At 42.2% G+C, this 27,913-nt stretch overlaps 1 protein-coding gene across 1 annotated transcript in view; it reads right to left on the minus strand.

The window, feature by feature from the left end:
• LOC126442674 (phosphatidylinositol phosphatase PTPRQ-like) overlaps positions 1 to 27,913 on the minus strand; it is a 402,005-nt gene that overhangs the window by 279,240 nt on the left and 94,852 nt on the right. The window contains exon 3 of the mRNA XM_050090726.1: positions 15,063 to 15,158. The gene's annotated coding sequence lies outside the window, so the exon portion shown is untranslated. The remainder of the gene's footprint in view (positions 1 to 15,062; positions 15,159 to 27,913) is intronic.

Below are 27,913 nucleotides of genomic sequence, written 5' to 3' on the forward strand. Positions count from 1 at the left end.
TGGCAGGTCGCTTGTGTACAACCTAAAACGAAGTACGGTACTCTAAGATATTTTGGCTCAACACCATGCCGTTTTTGAGAAAATCTAGGCGGCACTGTAGCTCAGGGTGTTCGGTCGTAGGGTTAGCAGCCCTCTGTCCTAAAATCAACTGAGTGAATCTATCAACAACGAAGTTGAGCGGGTGGCATGGCACGTCCGTCCCAAACAAAGGCAACGATCTTCAACGAATAAATTAGATGATTAAAAAAAATAGTGCAACGGCTAAGGTAACTTGCTGGGAAGCGGAGAATCCGGGTTCGAATCTCTAGGAAACCTAGCGGATGTTATCCTTCTCGTTTGTATATTTCCATATATCAATTGACAGGGATAGGAGGGTTAACGAGGTAAGTAAATCAATAAGGAATAATGAAAAGGTAGGCAAACAAATTTCTGAAACCTTCGTTTCTTGTAAACACAGGAAAACCTTAAGCAACACTTTTCCAGAGGCTGTGATGACATATTACGCCGTGTGGAAATGAGTTAGTCTTTTTTCTTTACTACCAAATGTGTCAGGGATTCGTTCTTCGCCCTTCTTCGATAACGTGCGTCGAATGTTCACCCGATACTCGCATCCTGTTTGATTGGTGTCGATCACGTAATCTCGATTAAAACCGGTCATAAGTGACGCCGTGATGAAAAGACCAGCCGCTTTCTGTATATCTTATATATTTTCTACCTCCTTGTGGGAGACGTGTTTAGAGACGTGTCGTTGACGATTTTTTATTCCGATTTGAAATTGCTTGCCCAAGATAATGATGCAGCAAACGTAAAATCCTTGTCGGTCGTGTACTGAGGCGCTGCACCTGCAGCCACCTCCTGGATTATTCCCGTTGTTAGATTCTCGTTACGACGGCCAGATTCAACAAATCGGTCGTTATGTCCACTTATTTATGGACTGGTATTTGCTGTATCTTGTCCCTCATTTAACAATATCATTTTTGCACAATTTTAGGTCCTTCTTACTTTTCAGGGCTGTTGTTGGTCTGTTCTTTTGCAGTGTTTGTAAGTTCCAATTTGGATGATTCCTGGCTAGCGCTAGCGGCTTTACTTTTACTTCAAGAGGTATAGTGCCGTACTTCAGCCGTTTAGTAACCGGTTCGTAATACTCATCGGGAACAGGTGAAGCACAGATTGCCTGCGACGTGGACATTTCCAAAGTGTTGTGACCAGTTTGCGATTCACTAGTTGTGATAGCTTCCACTGGAATCACCTTCTGCTTCGCCTTCATGGTATAGTTCATCAGTACCAACAAAAGTCATTTCGTTCGTCAGATCCAAAAATCGCTCGATAGCCGCTCCTATCAACCTGGAACGCCGCGAGACAGAACTGCCTGCTTCGGGAAGTCTATTGATAATACATTTGTCTTGCAACACTTTTACAAACGAAAACGCAGCGTCGGTAACTTCCCGCTTGCCGTCGTCTGTGTTAGGCTCCCAACTATATGTTTCAGCTCTTGTCGATTATGCAACTGAAAGATATGGCACAACAAACAAAAACTAGTTACATAGACATAAACAGGGAACATTATTGTTCGTTGTATTTGATCGTAGCGGACGTCACATGACATCCGTTGATCCCTTCACTCAGCTCTTATTACACAGAGCAGCCAGCCTCTCATCGAACACCCTGAGCTACTGTGCCGGCTTATCGATCCCGCCAATTTTGAGTCGATTGCTCGTCACAACCTTTAGGGGTGATTTTCACAATAATGGGAGGGGGGAGGGGCAGAGGCGTTGGAAGAGATGGGAGGCGGGGGGACTGTTCCGCCAAAATATCTTAGTCCTTCCTTCGTTTTAAGTTGTACACAAGCGACTTGCAAAATTTGAGCCGAATCAGTGGGCCGCGTCTGAGGCCTTTCCCTTGTGAACTGCGTTTTGTTAGCGAAGAAGCAATACACTGATTCAAAATTTTATTCGTTTGAAGTTATCCTATAGCCAAATCTAATACTTTTTTAACAAAAGCCGACCGGAGTGGCCGTACGGTTCTAGGCGCTACCGTCTAGTGCCGAGCGACCGCTCTGGTCGCAGGTTCGAATCCTGCCTCGGGAATGGATGTGCGTGATGTCCTTAGGTTAGTTAGGTTTAAGTAGTTCTAAGTTCTAGGTGACTGATGACCTCAGAAGTTAAGTCAGAGTCATTTGAACCATTTTTTTTTAACAAAAGTTTTTCTTGCGTAGTTTAAGAGGCCAAGTACCATTAGTATGAATACCTCTCAAAGGAATTATTACATAAAATAAATAAATAAATAAATGAATTGTCAGAGTAAAATGGAAAAGTTACCTTTTTAAGAGCCTCTTTAACGAAGCCGCCACCCTCGCTCCCCCCCCTCCTCCCCCACGTACTTGACTAGGTCTGTACAGTAGTTTCTCGCTGTTGTCGGCGTACATCCGTAGTATTGTAGAATGCCACCAACCCTAGTCTGGAAGTATTTTTATATTTACAATGTATGTAGGAGTCAAGTGCAATGTTTCATTTGCTTTGGGAGATTAGAGATTTGCCTGCCATTTCTATGAAATAATAAAAGAGGAAGGAAATTGCGGTTACACTAATAAATTAAAAAGTTATCAACAATTCACTCATAGTATACAGTGGAAATAGAAAGTAGCTGATCTGCTGCCTGTGTCTTTACAACATGCCTCCACCTGCTTGTAGCCCATGACAGTGGACAAATTAACACTCCAATAGAGGCTTTCTCCCCAGTTTCCGCCCTTCAGCACTGACTGTTCTTAATTCCCAAATAGTGATATGATTCTTGAGAAGAGTTTCAAAAAATTACAGTCAGTAAGAGAATACTTTCAAAAAATAGGACCAGTAGCAGAATACCGGTGATTTTTTGTGATAGAAGAATAGCAGATCAAGTAAGTCTTTTTTCCGTTTTGATTTAACAATTTGCCTTTGTACCTTGAGCGTCATTGAGACAAAATTTTTCAGTCTTTCTTCGATTTCTAGATTTATTACACGAAATAATGAGGAAAAAAATCGAAAATCGGCTATTTGAGAAACCGGTTGTGTTGAAGGGGTTAACAGGTTAAACTGGCATTTGAAAAAAACCAAATTAAGCGAAAACTAGTTGTCTCAGCAATAACCGCCAACCCTAGTAGCAAAAGTTTGCGAGCGATGTTGTACAGAGTACAGCGTTTATGGGCTTGTAGAAGGCTCATATACAAGACTAGTAGAGTCGTACCAAACTCAACTTTATCTTCACTTTCCACCGCCCACAGTGAACGGAAATCAAGTTACTTTACTTTCACTTTCGAATTCCTGTCTCTGTGTTGTTGTTGTTGTTGTGGTCTTCAGTCCTGAGACTGGTTTGATGCAGCCCTCCATGCCACTCTATCCTGTGCAAGATTCTTCACCTCCCAGTGCTTACTGCAAACTACATCCTTCTGAATCTGCTTAGTGTATCCATCTCTTGGTCTCCCTCTACGATTTTTACCCTCCACGCTGCCCTCCATTGCTAAATTTGTGATCCCTTGATGTCTCAGAACATGTCCTACCAACTGGTCCCTTCTTCTTGTCAAGTTGTGCCGCAAACTCCTCTTCACCCCAGTTCTGTTCAATAGCTCCTCATTAGTTATGTGATCTACCCATCTAATCTTCTGCATTCTTCTGTAGCACCACATTTGGGAAGCTTTTGTTCTCTTCTTGTGTAAACTCTTTTTATCGTCCACGTTTCACTTGCATACATGGCTACAAACGACTTCCTAACACTTAAATCTATACTCGATGTTAACAAATTTCTCTTCTTCAGAACCGTTTTCCTTGCCATTGCCAGTCTACATTTTATATCCTCTCTACTTCGACCATCATCAGCTATTTTGCTCCCCAAATAGCTAAACTCCTTCACTACTTTAAGTGTCTCATTTCCTAATCTAATTCCCTCAGCATCACCCGGCTTAATTCGACTACTTTCCATTATCCTCGTTTTGCCTTTGTTGATGTTCATCTTATATCCTTTTTCGAGACACTATCCATTCCATTCAACCGCTCTTCGAAGTATTTTGCTGTCCTTCACTGAACTACAATGCCATCGGCGAACCTCATAGTTTTTATTTCTTCTCTATGGATTTAACACCTACTCCGATTTTTTCATTTGTTTACTTCACTGCTTGCTCATCATACAGATTGAATAACATCGAGGATAGGCTACAGCCCTGTCTCATCCCTTCCCAACCACTGCTTCCCTTTCATATGCCTCGACTCTTATAACTGACATCTGGTTTCTGTACAAACTGTAAATAGCCTTTTGCTTCCTGTATTTTACCCCAGCCACCTGTCTCTGTATCTCTCCATAATACTTCGACGTGTAATTAAATGACGTTTAACATGCATGTCTTGATAGTGTTAATGGGAGTGTGTACATCCCATACATACAGCGTTAAACCTGCAATATTGATGACCCATTTTTTCAGAACCTTCGACAATTAGGGATCGGAAATTTTTTCAAACTACAGTTTCACTCAGGCTGGGCTTTCATGATTCTAAGTCAGTCCATCCGTTGGAAGGTCGGGAATGATAACGAGTTGCTGTAGTACCCTAATTCTTCTCTTATTATCACCGTTAAACGTTATCACAGCGTCACAAACACCCAAGCGTAGAGTCGTCATTCCTACAAAGACTTTTTTTGTATGCGGGTCAAAATGACGTTATTGAAAGACTCATTCGCGTTTTGCGTTCGACCATAGAGATATTTGGAAAGAACTTCACGATGAGTTAACTGCCTAGCTTTCATCACTGTAAATGGTACGCTATTTTTGTGCCAGAAGTGTTCCTCTGTACCAGCTGCCTTAGTTTTGCGGTACTTGCACCATGAATCAGCACGAGGTGGGCACAGACCATGTATAGGTGTATCTTCAGGGGATGATTTGAGGAAGAATGTAGCCCACACTGCTCTGTTCATCCCTTGTAGGTCACATGATTTGTTTCTTATTGCCATTCCACAATGTTGCTGGAGTTCATCAATGTTTTCGTCTGTAAGCCTTCCTTTTTGCCAGTTGGAGTCTCCACAAAATGCATGTGTAGTGTCGCTGTTTCATTTTACACACTGCATCCAACCTCTTAACGTGAACATGAATTCAAGGAATGAATACCTGTAAATCACAATCTTTTGGAGTGAGTAGTTCCGGAGATAGAGTACTTTTACACTTGCACTATTAACTCTGAAATAATAAAAACTATACTTCCTATTGGAATTAATCGTTATATGAAGCGGCTAATTATTCTTGAGAGAGCAAATATTATTAAGAGATAAAAATCGGGAAACGTCACTTTTTGACCAATTTCGCCTCACATACTCAACGATATCTTTTTCTGTTACTTGTATTGTCAGTTCCATCGATCGTATTAAGGCCAAGCTAAATTTTCAAATCCCTCCTAGTAGAATGCAGTAGAATACACAACCGATAGTTTAACGAACCATTCGACAAAAGTAGGGGAAGAAAGCGTGTGTCGTAAATCATACTTGTCATCAAGGCACTCGCTTGCTACCGGTGTGTTCTTCACAAAGTGCTTGCTCTAAATGGAAATTTCTCTTCGGGATCTGAGTTTCTCCTGGCGTATAAAATTTTCAAACAACTTACGGGAATTCAGCCAGGTACAATTTACAGCGACCGCCGATATTTCGACGGGAGTAGACTACACCCCGCCATTTTGAAGGCACAAACTGAAACCGACAGGCGATGTACAAACAAATTTTAAACCTCTGTTCTTGGAGTGATTCAGGAGAGATAACACACAGACATTGCCACCAAAGATAACCAGAGGCATCGATAGTGAAAGACTACGAACTGGCAAGCGAGGTAGCGTTGACTCTGTTCTTCTGTTTTTTGACGAGGGAGAGAACACGATTCCAAGCAGAGTTTCAACAAACGCATCTATCGCGGTTTACATGGTTGCTCGTTAATTTAACCTCAGCAGTCTCTTTAATAACACAGCCCCAATAGCTGGACGTGTACGACAATATTTCGGTGTTGTTATATAGCAGAGGATGACCAGCATCAAAACAATGTACGGCAGTAGCAGATCCACCTGGCTGCTGTAACCGTGTGTGCCGTTTATGCTCGGTACATCGTTCCTCCACTGTCCTGATAGCCCGACCAAAGTATTCCATGCCACAGCTACAAGGAATGCAATACACACCCGCTTTAACAGAACCTTAAAGCACTCTTATTTTACATGGAAGTCGGAAAAACACATTTCACATCGTATTTCCGCAAAATACGACCGATCTTGATGGAAGTGCTTCCTGCGAAAGGGAGAAAGGCAGTAGACTTAGGTGTCGACTGAGTATTATCATCAGTCACCCAATGCACAGCCGGTCGATAGCACAACGCACCTTCAATCTGTCTTTCACTATAACCATTTTGACGAAATGTAGTTTCACGCTGGGCCAGCTCAGCTGGCAAACTCCAAGTGTCGGGAATGGTATGTGGCCTGTGTACCAAGGTACGGAGTACCCCTTCACGCTGGGCAGTACGGTAACAACTATCAGCCTGTAAATGCGAGTCAGTGAGAGTACGTTTCCGGTAGACTGCATGTCGTATTGGTCCCTCAACCATTCCTCCTAACGTCAAGAAAGGGAAGGCAACCATCCTCTTCCACCTCCATCGCAAAGTGAATGTTCGGGTGGATCGAGTTCAGAAGGGCTAAAAGGGCATTCAAATTCTCGCTACCATGAGGCCAAACAACAAAAGTATTATCAACATATCTGTAGAAGTGGGCGTGTTTCAAAGGCGCGGACTCCAATGCACATTCCTTGAAGTCTTCTGTAAACAAATTTGCAGTCAGAGGAGACAACGGGCTACCCATGGAAACTTCATCTGTCTGCTCGTAATACTGGTCATTGAATAAAAACAGTAGTGGATGTCAACACTTGTCGAAAAAGGTTAGTTAATTCAACACCAAACCTAACCTCAATTAACCACGGCGAATCACACAGAGGAACACGAGAGAAAGAGAGAGACCACTTCAAAACTTACTAAAATATCAGTCATTCAACCGCATTCCCTCCAAATGACGTAAAAAATCAGCTGAGTTCCTGATATGATGTTCACACCGACCAAATTGTGGGCTCAACAGAGAAGCAAGATGCTTTGCTACACGATATGTCGGAGCGCCGATATTGCTCACTATATGACGGAAAGGATCTCGTTCCTTGTGTACTTTCGGAAGACCATATGACCTAGGGGGAATAGCACTATAGGCGTTAGGACTCTTGAAGGTGTCCCACGACAAACCATTTTTCTTCAGCAGTCTGTTCATATTGCTCTCAACACTTTTTGTGGAGTCACCATCGATCCTGCAATACGCTGTCAGATAATAAACATTGCATCTTTGGTACCTAATCCTGTTTGTTTAAGACAAACGTGGCATTGCCTTTGTCCGAAAGTAAAATGACAATGACAGGATCATCTCCGAGAGACCGTAATGCAGCCCTCTCTGTTGCTGTTACATTACCTGTCCACCGGAAAAGCGTCTAACTTCTTTCAGCTATGCCTTAACATAGCTTCCCCTCTAACTACGAGGTGCATTCAAGCTCTAAGGTCTCCGATTTTTTTCTCCGGACTGGAAAGAGATACAAACATGCGGATTGTTTTAAAATGAGGCCGTGTTCATTGTCAATACGTCCCAGAGATGGCAGCACCGTACGGCAGATATAATTTTCCGCCAGCGGTGAGAATGAGAACTGTTTTAAATACTTAAAACAGCGACGTTTTCCTTACTTGAACAGCGTGCAATCGTTCGTTTTCTGAATTTGTGTGGTGTGAAACCAATTGAAATTCATCGACAGTTGAAGGAGACAAGTGGTGATGGAGTTATGGATGTGTCGAAAGTGCATTCGTGGGTGCGACAGTTTAATGAAGGCAGAACATCGTGTGACAATAAACCGAAACAACCTCGGGCTCACACAAGCCGGTCTGACGACATGATCGACAAAGTGGAGAGAATTGTTTTGGGGGATCGCCGAATGACTGTTGAACAGATCGCCTCCAGAGTTGGCATTTCTGTGGGTTCTGTGCACACAATCCTGCATGACGATCTGAAAATGAGAATAGTGACATCCAGGTGGGCGCCACGAATGCTGACAGACGACCACATGGCTGCCCGTGTGGCATGTTGCCAAGCAATGTTGACGCGCAACGACAGCACGAATGGGACTTTCTTTTCGTCGGTTGTGGCAATGGATGAGACGTGGATGCCATTTTTCAATCCAGAAACAAAGCGCCAGTCAGCTCAATGGAAGCACACAGATTCACCGCCAGCAAAAAAATTTCGGGTAACCGCCAGTGCTAAAAAAATGATGGTGTCCATGTTCTGGGACAGCGAGGGCGTAATCCTTACCCATTGCGTTCCAAACGGCACTACGGTAACAAGTGCATCCTACGAAAATGTTTTGAAGAACAAATTCCTTCCTGCACTGCAACAAAAACGTCCAGGAAGGGCTGCGCATGTGCTGTTTCACCAAGAAAACGCACCCATACATCGAGCTAACGTTACGCAACAGTTTCTTCGTGATAACAACTTTGAAGTGATTCCTCATGCTCCCTACTCACCTGACCTGGCTCCTAGTGACTTTTGGCTTTTTCCAACAATGAAAGACACTCTCCGTGACCGCACATTCACCAGCTGTGCTGCTATTGCCTCAGCGATTTTCCAGTGGTCAAAACAGACTCCTAAAGAAGCCTTCGCCGCTGCAACGGAATCATGGCGTCAGCGTTGTGAAAAATGTGTACGTCTGCAGGGCGATTACGTCGAGAAGTAACGCCAGTTTCATCGATTTCGGGTGAGAAGTTAATTAGAAAAAAATTCGGAGGCCTTAGAACTTGAATGCACCTCGTACAGCACATGAAACAACACCTATCCCTCCTATTCCGTGAAATGCAAAGCCACGTCCGAACTTACCAAACCCCTCATGCCTGAAGTGTCATGAAATTCATGATGATTGTGCTCCAAAACATCTACCCCACATACCCTTCATGACATTTCTCACAGTAATCTCTCCATCTCAGCACCCAATTCACTTACCTCCACAACCATCCACCTCGACATCTTAGTTTAAACTCATTGTATTCACCATCCAAGTTATCATAGAGTGATTACACTACAACATTCTATTCCATAACAAACATTCTCCTCTAAAAAGGAAAGTCCCCTTCATACACTCTCCATCCCTATACAAAATCCATGGCTTCCTATTTAATGAATCCTTATACAAAACCTGTCAGACCATCCGAATCTTTCTGTGTACTGTGGACGTTCAGATAATCGCATTCTAGTGGCAAAAGGTGAAGTTGCAATCGGTCACCAGAAGAAAAACCCTGTTTGACCACAGCCCTTATGAAATACTCCCACTGAATATCTTATCCTTACTATCTTCTTCAAAACCTTAACAGTTATCTGTAACACTACATAAATCCACCTACTCACCCCATTTCCTGTGACTTCTTCATCCATATTGACCAAACGTCTCAAACCTGTGTGATTGCTACTGACTCAACATCTGCAGTAGATCCTCTGCTTGATTGCAGCATTCGGTTACACACCGCGTCCAAGGGGACATTCTCTCGACTCCCCAGTGCACCTACCCTTAGGACACTACTCTAGTTGTCTCCTCTCAACCTCCTTGGACGCCTCACTGCAGCAGTCCCCAATCCATTTGAAAGTGACCACCTACCTGTTCAGCTCACCATCGCTTACACACTGCCTCTAGCCCATGCACCAGATCCCAACCTCTGTCGCAGTGTTATCGAAGAATACTGCCACATCAACGGAAACGTCTACCAGGAATTCACAGATATGCATATTGGAAGCCACACAGAACCTGCCACCTACCAGATTATATTGATCCCACCCCACCCTTCTTACAGTTCTTTTCAGATGCTATATCAGCCAACATTCCCACAGATATCATGTATCCTTGTCACCCTATAAGCTATACTATTCCTCCAACAATCCCATCACTCATACCATTCCTTCCTAGGGACTCGTAACTAGGATACCACACCATTGACATGTACAGAAACACACTAGTAACAAAGGGAGCTTGACAAGTCGGCCATAGCGAAGCATTCCCTAGGAAATGGACATAAAATACATTTCAAAAATAGAAAAGTGTTGGTTCATGTGTCTACATATTGGGACTGTGTTATAAAGGAAGCGGTCGATATTCGTTTAAACAACAAATATTTCGACAGAGACCAGGGATATACACTCAGCAGGGCATGAGGGCGGGCGTCGCACATCGAAGAAAGCAGACACAGATGCGCGGCGCGAGAGCGGCATTTTCAAACGTGGCGCCTGCCCCTGGCGCCACCTGACGTCACCGAAGCTGCTTCGGGCAAAAGCTCCCCCAGCTGCACTGGTCGACGTAAGCGCGCGCGTCACATTGGATCGATCTGATTGGCTCCTGATGATGTCATAATGCCTTTACAAGCGAGAAACCGTAGCAGCCACGGCGGTCAGTGAACTCCTAAAGACGATGGCGGAGATGGCCATCGAAAGCTCGAGGATTTTATTCGAATTGACGCGGCTGGAAAACCGAGGACGTTTTGTTCATGTATGCCGTCTTGAAAGATTCCGAGGACACATAGCTTATTAAATTCAAAGAATATCGGCACTGGCGCCAGAATTCTACCAGATTCAGTGGTACACTCCCCATTAACCCTCCCAAGTTTGGAAAACATTCCATTGACTCACTGTCCACTCTTCTACAACATCAACCAATACCTGACAACCTAAACAAAGCTGATCACGTTGCAACCTATATCTCCAACATCTTCTTCATTTATGATGACTCACATATTGATTACTCACCATTTCCTGCAATCTGTGAATGCACAAATACTATTGCCCCACCCCTGGCTCCCTGTTTCCACTACTTCAACAACATATCACAAACAGAACTGAATGTACCTATTATTTCGCATGACATAAAACAAGTCATTGTTGGTCCTCAACACATGACCTTTTGACACCTAAAACAATGCCCCTCCCTTTTCTCTCCACACTTACATCCATTTACTACATGATGGTCTCTGCAGGTTACCGTCTTGAACTGTGAAAAGCCGGCCGCGGTGGTCTAGCGGTTCTGACGCTGCAGTCCGGAACTGCGGGACTGCTACGGTCGCAGGTTCGAATCCTGCCTCGGGCATGGGTGTGTGTGATGTCCTTAGGCTAGGTAGGTTTAAGTAGTTCTAAGTTCTAGGGGACTTATGACCTAAGATGTTGAGTCCCATAGTGCTCAGAGCCATTTGAACCATTTGAAATGTGAAAAACCCTCAAAATCTCACTGTTCTGCAAGCAGCACAAGCCCCCTAACTATGCATCTTCTTACTGCCCTTTCAGCCTGATTTGACTGTCCAGCAGTGTCTCTAAATCCATCTTCTGACCCACCTGTAAACACCTGAACACTAGAACTAATCGAGCTTGCATCCTGCCATATCCTCTGATCACAAACTCGTGTACCCCACTCATTTTTCCTCCACTCAAATTCAAAAAATCGGCAATGTAGGTCTCCTGCGACTTGGAGAAAGACTAGGACTGTGTATGGCATCTGGTCTCCTTATCTAACTTCGGGCTTTTACCGTTAACTACATCTGACATACTGTATCCCGGCTTTGTAATTCCCTATTCTTGGTCACTATTGACAGTACCAATTCCCACACAAGCTTTATACCAATGAAAAGAGAAAGTTTCAAAGGTTTTGGCAGGAGGCTGCGGGCGGGTGGTGATGGTTTCAGAAGCGGCTGGTAGAGTTCGCGCGGCAGTAGGGCCGTAATTTTTAGAGATAAAACGACGTTCCACCTCAGTGGAAAAGTCAACAGGCACATTGTTCGCATATGGGGTTTGGAAAAATCCACATTCACCGTTGCAACAAGAAATAGACTGAAGTGTTCTGTGCCTTAGCCAGTACAAAGGCTTACGGACCATTTTTGTTTGCAGAAAGAACTGTAATGGCAAGCACATATTGGGACATGTTGGAACAATGGCTGTTCTCTCAAGTTGTGCAAGATTCCCAGGACTTCAGTTTCCAAGAGGATGGAGCTCCGCCCCGTTGGCATCGTGACGTACGAGGCTCCCTGAATGACTCCCTTCCTCAGTGTTGGATCAGTCGCAGGGGACTCGAGGACCCGGCTCTGCACTTCTGGCCACCGAGATCTCCTGATCTCACAGCCTGCGACTTTTTCTTACGAGGTTATGTGAAGGAAGCTGTTTACATCCCGCCTGTACCGACCACTCTGAACGATGTGTGGAACCGGACCACAGCTGCCGTGCGCTCAGCAACAGCAGATACGCTTAGCGTGTGTGGGACGAGTTTGGTTACCATACAGCCAATGGTGGCCACATTGAACGTTTATAGCATTTATCACATTTCTAATTATTATATAATTGTTAAAAACTAATTAATTATAAATTATTGAAAATTATTAAATCTATTATACTGATATCAAACATAATGAAACAATACCTTGAAAGTTCCTCTTTTCATTGGTATCAGGCCTGTTCATTTTGGATTTGTACTTGAATAAATGGGAAGTTCTGAAAATGGGTCCATCATTTAGAATGACGCTGCTTTCTGAATGACAGCCCATGTCCGGAAACGTACCGTTTGCGTTCTACGACAGTTTCAGTGCATATGTGTATGGTGTCTGCATCTGCTGAGGGAAACAGAAAAGTCGCAGAGCTGGTTGTGCTGGTATGCAACAAGGTAGGCGGTGATGTGGGCAGAGTCTGTAACAATGCTGGTGGTCGCCACGTCGAGCTGCTGTTGTAATGCATCAGTACTGTTGTGTATTTACAGTGTGCCGGGTTTTTTTGTTTGTTTTTGGATAATGTTAACATGTAATGTGTAAGTGTTATACAGACAAATGCATTTAACTGATAATGAATGTTTCCTTTCTAGTGCTCAGGTAATAATTGTACTATATCACTCCTCATTCAGTTCCTCATGCAGAAGTGGCTGATTTAAACATTTGAATTTATAACGTGTTAGAACGGAAACGATACCTTCCCAGACGTGGGTTTCTGTTCAAAATATTATGCAGTCACTGCCCTACACAAGCCCATGAATTTTGTGAGAGGAATTTCCAAACACCCTGTAGAGGTAAGAACTTGAAGGTAGCACTCATACGTGTGTTAAGACACCAGGAAACAACTTCCATTGATGAAACTAAAAATGCAAAAAGAAAGAAAGTGGTGCAACTGTGTAAAAACTGTTAGTAGTCTTGCAGTAGGTATGCCTGACATTGTTGAGTATGTTAGATTTACGTAAATCTCGCACGCTTAGTCGCCAGAATGCCAAAAGGGAAATGAAAGTATAGCAGCTGAAAGTAAATAGCCAACACGCAGCAAGCATACTGTACTTAATTATGGGCTTCACAAAGTCAGTCAGCACTTGATAAAAACTCTAAAATCGTACCATTTATTCACAGACACTGAAAGACCTGAGTCGAAACAAGGCCCCCGGAGTAGACAACATTCCATTAGAACTACTGATGGCCTTGGGAGAACCAGTCATGACAAAACTCTACCATGTGGTGAGCAAGATGTATGAGACAGGCGAAATACTCACAGAGTTCAAGAAGAATATAATAATTCCAATCCCAAAGAAAGCAGGTGTTGACAGATGTGAAAATTACCGAACTATCAGCTTAATAAGTCACAGCTGCAAAATACTAACACGAATTCTTTACAGACGAATGGAAAAACTGGTAGAAGCGGACCTCAGGGAAGATCAGTTTGGATTTCGTAAAAATGTTGGAACACGTGAGGCAATACTAACCTTACGACTTATCTTATAGGAAAGATTAAGAAAAGGCAAACCTACGTTTCTAGCATTTGTAGACTTAGAGAAAGCTTTTGACAACGTTAACTGGAATACTCTCTTTCAAATTCTGAAGGTGGCAGGGGTAAAATACAGGGAGCGAAAGGCTATTTACAATTTGTACAGAAGCCAGATGGCAGTTATAAGAGTCGAGGGACATGAAAGGGAAGCAGTGGTTGGGAAAGGAGTGAGACAGGGTTGTAGCCTCTTCCCGATGTTATTCAATCTGTATATTGAGGAAGCAGTAAAGGAAACAAAAGAAAAATTTGGAGTAGGTATTAAAATTCATGGAGAAGAAGTAAAAACTTTGAGGTTCGCCGATGACATTGTAATTCTGTCAGAGACAGCAAAGGACTTGGAAGAGCAGTTGAACGGAATGGACAGTGTCTTGAAAGGAGGATATAAGATGAACATCAACAAAAGCAAAACGAGGATAATGGAATGTAGTCAAATTAAATCGGGTGATGCTGAGGGGATTAGATTAGGAAATGAGACACTTAAAGTAGTAAAGGAGTTTTGCTATTTAGGGAGTAAAATAACTGATGATGGTCGAAGTAGAGAGGATATAAAATGTAGACTGGCAATGGCAAGGAAATCGTTTCTGAAGAAGAGAAATTTGTTAACATCGAGTATAGATTTAAGTGTCAGGTAGTCGTTTCTGAAAGTATTTGTATGGAGTGTAGCCATGTATGGAAGTGAAACATGGACAATAACCAGTTTGGACAAGAAGAGAATAGAAGCTCTCGAAATGTGGTGCTACAGAAGAATGCTGAAGATAAGGTGGGTAGATCACGTAACTAATAAGGAGGTATTGAATAGGATTGGGCAGAAGAGAAGTTTGTGGCACAACTTGACTAGAAGAAGGGATCGGTTGGTAGGACATGTTTTGAGGCATCAAGGGATCACAAATTTAGCATTGGAGGGCAGCGTGTAGGGTAAAATTCGTAGAGGGAGACCAAGAGATGAATACACTAAGCAGATTCAGAAGGATGTAGGTTGCAGTAGGTACTGGGAGATGAAGAAGCTTGCACAGGATAGAGTAGCATGGAGACCTGCATCAAACCAGTCTCAGGACTGAAGACCACAACAACAACATTCACAGACTAATGTAATTATAAGATACGTACACATACACAGTTACAAACACACACTCGGATTATCAGTGAAATGATACACTACGAATAATTTTAAAAAATTCCTACCTTCCTCACAGTAGACGCCAGTAAATCCTTGTGGGCAGGTGCATGACCCGGTTGCAACGCTCCACACACCACCGTTGCGGCAGCTTTCCACTGGTCCTGTGGAAAGATTACAGACACTACTTACATTTGCTACTATTAACTGATTTCGAAGATAGTGGTTCCAACAAATTTAATGTGTTACTTGGCATATGTCGTACACAAACTTCGTGGAGCGAGAAAGGGTTTCAATCAGTTTAGCAACATGTCCCACTCAGGAAGGCTTACACTATATGATCAAAAGTTGTAAGTAGGGTGTATAGGTTATAGGAAACAACGGAGCACGATGTGAGATAGTAGATGGTTTAGCCTTTTGACAAAGTTTACAAGTAGACAAGACTCTTCGAATTCTCTTTTCCATATTGTTTAAATAACAAGTCGTCCGAAGAATATAACATTTTCGTGGAGCAAAATGTGCATAGCTGAAATGAATGTACCAAATGAGCTTATTAACAAAATCGTCAGGAATGCTAAGTACCCATAGCTTGTCATCAATAGTGCAGCGTTTAAAGAGTATGTTGTTTCTAACCAGATAATAATGCTGAATCTGTGTGTCTTTTCACGCCATTTACTTTTAATGTCTGTCAAAATCGGATTATTATCTTGTTCATGAACAAGGTCCTTTAAAGATATGGTGATGAAGTTTTCAAAGGCGACTTTCTGAATGTAAAGAATACTGAAATTTTCCTCGAGGTTGCCTTCTGTGTTACTTTTCTCAAGCCCAGCCGATGCGCGTGACAGTGCGTCCGCAGCAATCTTCTCCTTGCTGGGAATGTAGACTATTGTGAAGTGGAATTCTTACAGAAACAATGCCCAATGTTTTAACCTGTCATGATTTAATTTTGAAGACATAATAAATTGTAGTGCACAGTGATCACTGTATACTTTTACGTGCTTAACAGAAAGAAAGAAACGGAATTTGTTCAATGCCCAAACGATAGCTAAAGCTTCTAATTCAGTAATGGAATAATATTTTTCAGATTTTGTTAGCACTCGTCTAGCAAAAGCAATGGTTTTCTGAACAGTAGCGTCATTTTCTATGGCTTTTTGAAATAAATGGGCACCAAGACCGACTTTAGAAGTATCCATGCTAAGGCAGAAATCTTGTGACAAATCTGGATGAGCTAATATTGGCACGTTAAGTAGAGATTCTTTCAAAGAACTGAATTCCAATTGTGCCTATTCGTCTTATTTCCAAATAGTATTTTTTTCCAGTGAGAGAACAAAGTTTTGGTGTAACTAGAATTTGCATGTTCAGTAAACGACGGTAAAAATTTACGATAACTGGAAAACCGCGGACTTGTTTTTTTTGTGGATGGAACTGGAATGGCTCTGATTGCTTCTAACTTTTCAGAGCCAGCTGAATCCCTTCAGAAGAAATAATATGTCCCAAAAACTTTACCATTGTTACACCGAATTCAGACTTTTCCAAGTAAACTGTAATTCCAGATTCTGCAAAAATATGTAACACGCCGTTGAGGATGCGATTATGTTGTTCCCATGAGGCTTCTGCTATCAGAATATCGTCCACATATAAGGTAATGTAACGTTTTAAGAACTCAGGTAATATGGAATTTAGCCCACGAATGAAAGCTGCCAAAGAAATGTTCAAACAAAAAGGAAGTTTCCGAAATTGATAACAAACGCCTAAACAAAGAAAAGCTGTGTATTTTCTACATTCTGGATGAAGTTCGATCTGATAATAGCTGGATCTGAGATCAATGGAAGACAACACTTTTACACCATTAAAATTTTGAAGAAGTTCTTCCAAAGTTTGCGGCCTGTCTGTTTCAGGAATGATGATAGTATTGATTTGTCTCGAATCTAAGACAAGCCTGATCGATCCATTTTTCTTCTCAACAAACCTGTAATGGATCGTTGTATGGGCTTACTGCAGGCTCAGTAATTCCCTCGTCAAGCATAGATTGTATTTCTGTTCTAACACAGTCCTTATAATGTGCCTGAATTACGTATGGTCTAACACAAAATTTAGTATGCTCACGAACATGAAATTGGTATTGAAATCCCTTGATTGTTCCTGTTATGTGAGTAAAAACTGTGGAATGTGCTTGTAAAATCCCAAAAAGGTCCTGCCTATCAGTGTCATTACAATTCTCAACTGTTTGAATTTTATTCTGAATTAACTCATTAGTATCAAATACGCCGTCGATATCATCCCTGTGAATACTTGCAGAGTGATTGTTAGTGTCAAGTTCCGTCGAAAACTCCGAACTGTTGTCTAACAGAAGGTAAAGCCGATTAATTTCCTCGTCATGGTTTGAGAGCCAATCTTCAAATTTCAAAGCTATTGACTTACTTTCTTTCTCTAAACTTATTTCAGCTTCGTGAACGTTTAAGATTGCTTTGTATTCATTCAAAAAGTCTACTCCCAATATATTTTCCGTCGACAATAATGGAACAATAAGAAAGTTCATGTGAACAGCGCGTAGCGTTGCGCAGTTAGAGGTGAGCCGCCAGCAGTGGTGGATGTGGGGAGAGAGATGGCGGAGTTTTGAGAGCGGATGATCTGGACGTGTGTCCATCAGAGAGAGTGATTTTGTAAGACTGGATGTCATGAACTGATATATATATATCATGACTTTTGAACACTATTAAGGTAAATACATTGTTCTCTATCAACAGCTTTCATTTGCTAACTATGCCTATCAGTAGTTAGTGACTTCAGTAGTTAGAATTTTTTACTTAGCGGGCAGTATTGGCGCTCGCTGTATTGCAGTAGTTCGAGTAACGAAGATTTTTGTGAGGTAAGTGATTCACGAAAGGTATAGGTTATTGTTAGTCAGAGCCATTCTTTTGTAGGGATTACTGAAAGTCAGATTGCGTTGCGCTAAAAATATTTGTCAGTTTAGTGTTGATTAGGATAAGTAAAGAGCGAAATATCTGAGTACGTTCAGTTGTGCTCAGCTGTTTGAAAATCAAATAACGTAAGGAGTACCCAAGCACAGTTATTCATAAATTTTTCTAAGGGAACGTTTCATATGCATTTGATATCTTTGTTGTTGTAATTGTGAAAAAAATTATTCAAGTCAATCCTGGCCACTGCCCAAAACAATTTGTAAAATTTTTTGTGCGGAGCATGGGTGTTATGTAAGTAGGCCGTTTAGGTTTTTTCGTTGGTAACGCCACGTAGCGCTCTGTATGAAAATCACTGACTATGCTGTGTGCAGTCTGTGGCTGGTTGGCACTGTTGGAATTTGCTATTGTAGTGTTGGGCAGTTAGATGCGAACAGCGCGTAGCGTTGCGCAGTTGGAGGTGAGCCGCCAGCAGTGGTGGATGTGAGGAGAGAGATGGCGGAGTAATAGTGCCTTTTTGAGCACTATTAAGGTAAACACATTGTTTGTTGTCCATCAAAATCTTTCATTTGCTAACTATGCCTATCAGTAGTTAGTGACTTCAGTAGTTAGAATTTTTTATTTAGCTGGCAGTATTGGCGCTCGCTGTATTGCACTAGTTTGAGTAAGCAAGAGTTTTGTGAGGTAATTGATTCATTAAAGATATGGGTTATTGTTTGTCAGGGCCATTCTTTTGCTGGGATTATTGAAAAGCAGACTGCGTTGCGCTAAAAAAACATAAATAAATAAATGAAATAAAATAAAATAAATATTGTGTGTCAGTTTAGTGTTGATCAGAATAAGTAAAGAGAGTAATGTCTGAGTAGGTTCAGTTTCGCTCAGCACACTAAAATATCAATTTCTCTAAGGGGACATTTCAAAGTATCCAGACACCTGGCTGAAAATGACTTACAAGTTCGTGGCGCCGTCCATTGGTAATGGTGGAATTCAATTTTGTGTTAGCCCACCCCTAGCCTTGATGACCGCTTCCACTCTCGCAGGAATATGTTCAATCAGGTGTTGCAACGTTTCTTGGGGAATGGCAGCCCATTCTTCACGGAGTGCTGCACTGAGCAGCTGTATCGACGTCGGTCGGTGATTCCTGGCACGAATTAGGCGTTCCAAAACATCCCAAATGTGTTCCATAGCATTAAGGTCAGGACTCTGTGCAGGTCAGTCCATTGCAGGAATGTTATTCTCGTGTAACCACTCCGCTACAGGCCGTGCATTATGAACAGGTGATCGATCGTGTTAGAAGATGCACTCGCCATAGCCGAATTGCATACGTGACAATGATGGCGATGGCAACTTTAATTTTGTACATACACTAGGCTCAAATAGTGCTGTGAGATCCCGAAGTATCTGAGAGTACCACGTGATAGATTCCTTACCTTCAGGGGGCACTGCACGATGTGCAGGTCAAGTGTGTTCACCAGGACCAATCTCCTACAGAAAGTGCCTCAATAGACTGAGATCTGAAGTTTGCAAATGAAAGGTTATATAGGAAACGTGGTGCTACACTGATGAACTCATATTCAGTGTGACAGTAGAGAAGACCAGACTGCTCATCACATGCTTCAGTGTTAACTGAGCCGCGGCTGGCTCGCCTCATGCTTTGTTTTCTCTTTTTTTATCATTCTTTGCAGTCCAGTAGTGTCTCATTTCTTCCTCGGTTACCGCCATGACGTTGCTGTCTTCTCTCTGCGAGTGGCAGCAGCAGCGTGTACCGATACTAGTACGGCTGCACTATCTTTGACGTGGCGGATATATTTTTCAGCTGTGCTGTGTGTGGCAGTCGGTCGGTTGGTGTAGAGCAGCGAGGAAGTCGTGGCGTATAGTCGGGCAGGAGCCGCTGGCGGCGTGCACGCGCGGTTGGAGTTGTGAGTGTCTTCTTGCGAGGGTTACGAAGTTCGTCGCCGGCCGATCCTGGACACTAAAGTTGAGAGCTCACTTAACCTACTATCAAGCTATCCTGCTATCACATCTCTTCGTTTGATCCTGGTTGTCACTTTCTGGGAGATTCCCACGAGCAACAACGTGTGTACATTGAAGTCGGATAGAATTGCAGCCATCTTCCTGTGTCGTGTTTAACTTAATTTAATCCATTCCTTCATTAATGAAGAGCACCAGTGGTACCTTCTGCCTTGTGGCCGTTGACGTTCCGTGGACCTGCCCTGGTCGTTGACATAGTTTGTGGCAGTGAATTTTCCTCGTCGTGTTGATGCTGTCCAGCACAGCGTGTAGTTAGACAGCTGAGGTGTGTTGGTAGTTTTGGACGTTTATTCTGAGTTGGCTGGATTGGGCACTAGTATCCAGAACGTTGTCCTATTGACATCGTGTTGTCGTTTTGCTGGTGGGATGGATCAGATCTGATCTTGTTCATTGGTTCGTCGGCTGGCTTTCGGTTGGGTTGCCTTCCAATTAAGAGGTTGTCGGTCTGGCTGCCTGTCTCAACCTAAACGTGCGATAGTGTCGCCATCCCACGCCGACCATTGGAACTTTCTGAGCGCCGCTCCTTATGTGTTACATAATGATTTCGTTTTTAGTCTTAAGTACTCTGTGTGGCCTTCAGCCGAGTTTCAGCCATTCATAATTAAAATTGAAAATTAAGCCGTAAATTTGTTTCAAGTTGGTATGTGGCCTTTAGTCGAGTTTTCAGCCTTTTTCAACCAAAAGTTGAAAACTTTTGTCTATGCCTTAAGCCGTAAGAAATAATTTCTAGTTTGTATGTGGCCTCCAGCAAGTTTTCCAGGTTAAATTAAAAATTGGAAATTTCTTTGTCTGGGCTTTAAGCCATGAGATTGTTTGGGATCCGTATGTCGCCTTCAGCCGAGTTTTATGTGAAACATTTTAGGATAAAGACTTTAGCCTATTTTAGTTGCAATTCCCCTTAGGCCATAAGCCGTAAAATTGTTTTCTGCATGGTGTGTGGCCTTCAGCCGAGTAATAATCTCTCTTAAATTAAAAATTAAAGATCCTTGTCTTTCCCATAAGTCATAAGGTTGTTATTCTTTAGAATGAGGGCTTCAGCCGAGTTTTACACGAAATATTTTAAGAGAAGGCCTTCAGTCTTTTCAAATTGAAAGCTCTTCTTACTAGAACCCGTTGAATTGTTTTGTTAATATGCGAGTTTTCAGCCTATTTAGAGTAAACATAGAAAATCTTTGTCTTGACCTTAAGCCGTAACACTGTTCTTGATTAATGTGAAGCCTTCAACCGAGTTCTAAGGGAAAAATGTAAGCAATGATTTTGAGCCTATTAATGCTGAAGATAAAATTTTTGTTTCTAAATAAGTGAAACCTCCAGAAGAACTCCTGTACCTGAATCCCTTGCTTAGGCCTTGTGTCTTGGATTTTCGATGTGGCCTTCAGTCGATCTAAATTAAATCAAAGGAGGTCATTCGTTAAAACCTTGAGAGTTTTCGATGCTTGCTTGTGTGAATGTTTTAAGAAATAAAGTTTATATGTTGAGTGCAACTCACAGTAACTTATTTCTGTCCCTTTCCACAAATATGACCTCATCCACTCTGTCCTGCTAGCTCAATGATTTCACTGACTGTGTCCAGCCCTGGCACAGAAGATGAACTTCAGCAAGGAATAGAAAACGCTTTGAAAATGACCAAGTTTAGCGCTGAAGTAATATAATCATAGCTGTTTACGAATATTCTATGAGTGATTCTGGTATGAGACATAAGTGCAATGCAGAGAGTTTAGGAAGACGAAAATAAAAATTGTGATAGTGAACTGGAATTCGACAGCAGCAAAAGGACGAGAAGGACAAATAGGAGAACACTGATTGCGGGTCTGCAGTGAAATAGGAAGATGCTGTTGTTGTTGTTGTGGTCTCCAGTCCTGAGACTGGTTTGATGCAGCTCTCCATGCTACTCTATCCTGTGCAAGTTTTTTCATCTCCCAGTACCTACTGCAACCTACATCCTTCTGAATCTGCTTAGTGCATTCATCTCTTGGTCTCCCTCTACGATTTTTACCCTCCACGCTGCCCTCCAATACTAAATTGGTGATCCCTTGATGCCTCAGAACATGTCCTACCAACCGATCCCTTCTTCTGGTCAAGTTGTGCCACAAACTTCTCTTCTCCCCAATCCTATTCAATACTTCCTCATTAGTTATGTGATCTACCCATCTAATCTTCAGCATTCTTCTGTAGCACCACATTTCGAAAGCTTCTATTCTCTTCTTGTCCAAACTATTTATCGTCCATGTTTCACTTCCATACATGGCTACACTCCATACGAATACTTTCAGAAATGACTTCCTGACACTTAAATCAATACTGGATGTTAACAAATTTCTCTTCTTCAGAAACGCTTTCCTTGCCATTGCTAGCCTGCATTTTATATCCTCTCTACTTCGACCATCATCAGTTATTTTGCTCCCCAAATAGCAAAACTCCTTTACTACTTTAAGTGCCTCATTTCCTAATCTAATTCCCTCAGCATCACCCGACTTAATTAGACTACATTCCATTATCCTTGTTTTGCTTTTGTTGATGTTCATCTTATATCCTCCTTTCAAGACACTGTCCATTCCATTCAACTGCTCTTCCAAGTCCTTTGCTGTCTCTGACAGAATTACAATGTCATCGGCGAACCTCAAAGTTTTCATTTCTTCTCCATGAATTTTAATACCTACTCCGAATTTTTCTTTTGTTTCCTTTACTGCTTGGTCAATATACAGATTGAACAACATCGGGGAGAGGCTACAACCCTGTCTTACTCCCTTCCCAACCACTGCTTCCCTTTCATGTCCCTCGACTCTTATAACTGCCATTTGGTTTCTGTACAAATTGTAAATAGCCTTTCGCTCCCTATATTTTACCCCTGCCACCTTTAGAATTTGAAAGAGAGTATTCCAGTCAACATTGTCAAAAGCTTTCTCTAAGTCTACAAATGCTAGAAACGTAGGTTTGCCTTTCCTTAATCTTTCTTCTAAGATAAGTCGTAAGGTCAGTATTGCCTCACGTGTTCCAGTGTTTCTACGGAATCCAAACTGATCTTCCCCGAGGTTGGCTTCTACTAGTTTTTCCATTCGTCTGTAAAAAATTCGTGTTAGTATTTTGCAGCTGTGACTTATTAAGCTGATAGTTCGGTAATTTTCACATCTGTCAACACCTGCTTTCTTTGGGATTGGAATTATTATATTCTTCTTGAAGTCTGAGGGTATTTCGCCTGTTTCATACATCTTGCTCACCAGATGGTAGAGTTTTGTCAGGACTGGCTCTCCCACGGCCGTCAGTAGTTCCAATGGAATATTGTCTACTCCTGGGGCCTTGTTTCGACCCAGGTCTTTCAGTGCTCTGTCAAACTCTTCACGCAGTATCATATCTCCCATTTCATCTTCATCTACATCCTCTTCCATTTCCATAATATTGTCCTCAAGTACATCGCCCTTGTATAGACCCTCTATATACTCCTTCCACCTTTCTGCTTTCCCTTCTTTGCTTAGAACTGGGTTTCCATCTGAGCTCTTGATATTTATACAAGTCGTTCTCTTATCTCCAAAGGTCTCTTTAATTTTCCTGTAGGCGGTATCTATCTTACCCCTAGTGAGATAGGCCTCTACATCCTTACATTTGTCCTCTAGCCATCCCTGCTTAGCCATTTTGCACTTCCTGTCGATCTCATTTTTGAGACGTTTGTATTCCTTTTTGCCTGTTTCACTTACTGCATTTTTATATTTTCTCCTTTCATCAATTAAATTCAATATTTCTTCTGTTACCCAAGGATTTCTACTAGCCCTCGTCTTTTTACCTACTTGATCCTCTGCTGCCTTCACTACTTCATCCCTCAAAGCTACCCATTCTTCTTCTACTGTATTTATTTCCCCCATTCCTGTCAATTGCTCCCTTATGCTCTCCCTGAATCTCTGTACAACCTCTGGTTCTTTTAGTTTATCCAGGTCCCATCTCCTTAAATTCCCACCTTTTTGCAGTTTCTTCAGTTTTAATCTACAGGTCATAACCAATAGATTGTGGTCAGAGTCCACATCTGCCCCTGGAAATGTCTTACAATTTAAAACCTGGTTCCTAAATCTCTGTCTTACCATTATATAATCTATCTGATACCTTTTAGTATCTCCAGGGTTCTACCATGTATACAACCTTCTTTCATGATTCTTAAACCAAGTGTTAGTTATGATTATGTTGTGCTCTGTGCAAAATTCGACCAGGCGGCTTCCTCTTTCATTTCTGTCCCCCAATCCATATTCACCTACTATGTTTCCTTCTCTCCCTTTTCCTACACTCGAATTCCAGTCACCCATGACTATTACATTTTCGTCTCCCTTCACAATCTGAATAATTTCTTTTATTTCATCATACATTTCTTCAATTTCTTCGTCATCTGCAGAGCTAGTTGGCATATAAACTTGTACTACTGTAGTAGGCGTCGGCTTCGTATCTATCTTGGCCACAATAATGCGTTCACTATGCTGTTTGTAGTAGCTTACCCGCATTCCTATTTTCCTATTCATTATTAAACCTACTCCTGCATTACCCCTATTTGATTTTGTGTTTATAACCCTGTAGTCACCTGACCAGAAGTCTTGTTCCTCCTGCCACCGAACTTCACTAATTCCCACTATATCTAACTTCAACCTATCCATTTCCCTTTTTAAATTTTCTAACCTACCTGCCCGATTAAGGGATCTGACATTCCACGCTCCGATCCGTAGAACGCCAGTTTTCTTTCTCCTGATAACGACATCCTCTTGAGTAGTCCCCGCCCGGAGATCCGAATGGGGGACTATTTTACCTCCGGAATATTTTACCCAAGAGGACGTCATCATCATGTAATCATACAGTAAAGCTGCATCCCCTCGGGAAAAATTACGGCTGTAGTTTCCCCTTGCTTTCAGCCGTTCGCAGTACCAGCACAGGAAGGCCGTTCTGGTTATTGTTGTTATTGTTACAAGGCCAGATCAGTCAATCATCCAGACTGTTGCCCTTGCAACTACTGAAAAGGCTGCTGCCCCTCTTCAGGAACCACACGTTTGTCTGGCCCCTCAACATATACCCCTCCGTTGTGGTTGCACCTACGGTACGGCTATCTGTATCGCTGAGGCACACAAGCCTCCCCACCAACGGCAAGGTCCATGGTTCATGGGGGGGAATAGGAAGATAGCTGGTAGGATTTTGCACGGAACATAATTTTATTACTTCTAATATTTGGTTTTAAGACTCACAAAGGAAAGCGTATACATGGAAGAGATCTGGATACACGAATGTTTCAGACAGATAATTCGAAACGAACTTTAAGCCGTAAAATATTCGTAGGGGCAAGTATGACCTCTGGCCACAATTTATTGGTTTTGAACTGCTGACTGAAACTGAGGAAATCGCAGAAATGTCCGAAATTAAGGACATGGGATTTGGACTAACAGAATGGTCCACGGTTGTTTCAGATCTTCAAAGGGAGCATTAAGCAACGATTGACTAAAACATGAGATACAAATGCAGCGAGTGACGAACTGGTAGTTTTGCGAGATAAATACTGAAGGGCCAGAGGAAATTTTTGAAAAACACGCGAGTTATTGAACGTAACTGACGAAAGGAGACAATATAACGTACAGAAAATGCACTATGCAGGCGTAAAAGAAGTGAAACTAATAAGAAGCGCAAAATTTTAAAGCAGACGTGGTTAGACAAGAAATGCGAGCCTGTACAAGCATGTGCGATTGTGAAAAATATAGGTGCCACCTACTGGAATATTAAAGAGATCTCTAGAGTGAAGAGAAGGACTTGTATGAATGTTAGCTCATGTGGAAAGCCAATTTATGCAGAAAAGTAGAAGACTGGATGGTCAAAACATACAGGGTGAGTCACTAACTATTGCCACGAAGTATAACTCCGAAAGTATGATAGGAGCTGAAAAATTTGTGGGACAAATGCTGCATAGGGAAACGGGGGCCTTTATATGACGTTGGTTTTTTCTTGCTAGATGGGGTCGCTTCAGAGATATGAAGGTCAATTTTGTTTTTTAAATAAGATGCTGTAGTTTGGTACTTATTTTCTGGAATAGCATAGAGGCTATCGAGACGAATCCAATGATATGTAACAGTAACATCTTTCAAGGTCAACGAAGGTCACAAAGGTGGTGTGAACGTCCGTTTACAGAAGGTGTTCGAAGTGATGGTGATTGGTATCAATGCAGTGCTGCAATCTTCTTGTCATGGACTGAGTGGTATTCCTTACGACATTGGGGCTTATCGAAAAATATGCTGTGATAATTCTCTCTCGCATATCTTCAGGTATAGTTGGAATGTCTTTATAAACAATGTCTTTTACGAATCCCTGCAAGAAACAATCCAGAGGAGTCAGGTCTGGCCAACGAGCCGGCCACGACACATCTCCTCCGCGTCCAGTGCTACAACTTGGTAATTGTCTCTGCAACTCATTTCTAGCTATCAGCGAAAAATGTGCCCGACACCCATCGTGTTGATACCAAATTCTCTTCCTTGTTCCTTAAGGTAGTTCTTTCAATAACAGACCTAATATTTCTTGCAGGAAAGTGGTGTACTTTCTACCATTAACATTTCCTTCGATGAAATAGGGGTCTATAATTCTGTCCTCCAGAATTCCATACCATGCATTCACCGACCACGGTTTTTGGTCACCAACCTGCAGCAGCCAACGAGGATATTCAGTTTCTTAATAATGAATGTTATGCAAATTAACATTCCCTTGGTTCGTGAATGTAACCTCGTCAGAAAATAAAATCAAATTAATAAATGTGTCATCCCCCTGAATATGAAGTAGAGCCCATTGCCAGAATTCAATGCGACGCATACAATCCGTACGAGTTAATTCTTGGTGCAGACTGATACGGTAAGGATGACATTTATGGCGATGCAGAACACGAACAACACTACTCTGGCTCAAGCTCCCTGCGATTTGACGTGATCTAACACAAGGATCTCGAATTACAGTGGCAAGAGTACCAATTTCCGTTTCCTCGTTAGTAAATTTCCTTTGTGGGATTTGTTTCCGATGCTTTAAAGATCCAGTTGTTCTGAATTTTTCACATACACATTTAAGTGTATGACATGCAGGTGAGTATGTTGAGAATATCTCTCATCGTATAAGTCTCTAGCTCTCTCTGAATTTCGCTTGGCATTCTCTGTAAATGAGAAGCATATCGACTTGTTCTTCGAAGGAATACATAATTCACATTCGCTTGATTCAACGATACTAATCTTGCTATTAGTGTTGTATTGCGAAACCGTCGAATGATGTTTACAGGTCAATGGACGTTAGATGGATACGCCGTACGAGAAAGAATTGTCAGAGCATGTGCTTCGATAAGTGCCGAAGTGATAAGGAATGCCACTCAATCGATAATACGAAGATTGCAGCATTGCATTGATACCAATGGTCATCACTTCCAACACCTTCTGTAAATGGACGTTTATGCCGCCTTTGTGACCTTCGTTGACCATCAAAGACCTTGCTGTTACACATCATTGGATTCGTCTCGATAGCCACTATCAGAAAATAAGTATCAAACTATAGCATCCTATTTTAAAAAAACAAAGTCGACCTGCATATCTCTGACACGACCCCACCTAGGAACAAAAAAGCAACGTTATATTGTGGCCCCCATTGTCCCATGCAACTATTGTCCCTCAAATTTTTAAGTTACTATCACATATACATATACACTCCTGGAAATGGAAAAAAGAACACATTGACACCGGTGTGTCAGACCCACCATACTTGCTCCGGACACTGCGAGAGGGCTGTACAAGCAATGATCACACGCACGGCACAGCGGACACACCAGGAACCGCGGTGTTGGCCGTCGAATGGCGCTAGCTGCACAGCATTTGTGCACCACCGCCGTCAGTGTCAGCCAGTTTGCCGTGGCATACGGAGCTCCATCGCAGTCTTTAACACTGGTAGCATGCCGCGACAGCGTGGACGTGAACCGTATGTGCAGTTGACGG

The sequence above is a fragment of the Schistocerca serialis genome, unplaced genomic scaffold, assembly GCF_023864345.2.
Source record: "Schistocerca serialis cubense isolate TAMUIC-IGC-003099 unplaced genomic scaffold, iqSchSeri2.2 HiC_scaffold_1400, whole genome shotgun sequence".
NCBI lineage: Eukaryota > Metazoa > Arthropoda > Insecta > Orthoptera > Acrididae > Schistocerca > Schistocerca serialis.